At 42.9% G+C, this 1,253-nt stretch overlaps 1 protein-coding gene across 12 annotated transcripts in view; it reads left to right on the top strand.

Moving 5' to 3' along the window:
• The window catches only part of Pitpnm2 (phosphatidylinositol transfer protein membrane associated 2), a 162,546-nt gene that overhangs the window by 114,651 nt on the left and 46,642 nt on the right, over nt 1-1,253 (top strand). The gene's annotated exons all lie outside the window — the stretch shown is intronic.

Consider the following 1,253-nt stretch of genomic DNA (forward strand, 5'->3'; position numbering starts at 1 on the left):
ACCTAGGGGATAAAGGGAAAGAAGGAGCTCAAGAGAGGTAGGACCATAGGAGAAAGGTATTCAGTAAGAGAGAAGGGGGAAACGGGGGCACCTTAAGTGGGAAAACCATGATGGAGGGGTGAGACAATGCAAGAGATAAACAATGCCTAGCTAGTTATGAAAACCAGAGGGAACCATATTAATCCTACAACCTACTGACAAATTATACCTAGCAGATCAAGAAATAAATGTCTCTGTAAGGTTTATCTGAGAACAACTGGTCTTTGCCCAAGATTTATCTACATGACACAGAGTAATTAAAAATACCAGACTGGAAGAATTAACCTTCTTGGGTGTTTAACAGACATACTTTGAGGTCTATAATAATTTGGTCAGAGGGACATAAAGGACAGTTTTTGCTCCTTGCGGGGACTATGAGCATCTCTCAAAATGTCCTGTAATTGTGGTGGGTCACCTGTCCTCTTGATCAAGGAGGCCGAGGAGACCCCACCAGATGGACTTGAATCTGTGTCCAGTCTACAAAGAGGAGGGTCAACACAGAGGAATCACTTCCTCCATGCCTCCAAGCAAAGCCAACCACGGTCAAGCAGAACCTTTGACTTATCTTCACATAGGTGAAACTGGTAAAAGAAAGGATCCAGGGGCTCTTCCCAAGCCCATGTGATCCCTGAGGAACAGATCCTCAAATAAGAGTAAAAATAAATCCTTAAGAGTAAAAATAAATTGGTTTTATCTGGACCAAATGTATGGCCTTAAACACCCAAAAGGAAAGTATAACCAAAGATTAAATGGGCCAATATATTTTTTAAGAGTCCATATGTATAGCTAAAGGCTACATAACAAGCAACAATACCAGACAAGTGATACCTTCTTTTGAGTTGTTGGCCAGGGTCGCCAAAGGGTCTCCCAGATAGTAACCCAGCATAGAACAGGAAAAATGAACAGCATACCCCTACCTTATCCAAAGGAATGACAACTGATTGCTGCTAGATGAGGAACAGCTGACCCTCCTAAAAGAAATGCCTCTAGGTAGGCTGACTAGATTCACCAGAAGGGCAAGTAGTGGGGAATGGCTGGGGGTGCCAACAACACATCAGACAGTAGCAGGTATGTCATAGTATAAGGCCTCTGGTGGGTGGAGGGAGGCTATGGGTGGGTGCCATCTGGGAAGTGGGTGTATAGTGAATGAGATGGTTTGAGATGTTCTGTGTGGTATACACACACAAAAAAAAAATCAACAAATTTTTTAAATG

The sequence above is a fragment of the Nannospalax galili genome, unplaced genomic scaffold, assembly GCF_000622305.1.
Source record: "Nannospalax galili isolate Female #2095 unplaced genomic scaffold, S.galili_v1.0 scaffold218, whole genome shotgun sequence".
NCBI classification, from domain to species: Eukaryota; Metazoa; Chordata; class Mammalia; order Rodentia; family Spalacidae; genus Nannospalax; species Nannospalax galili.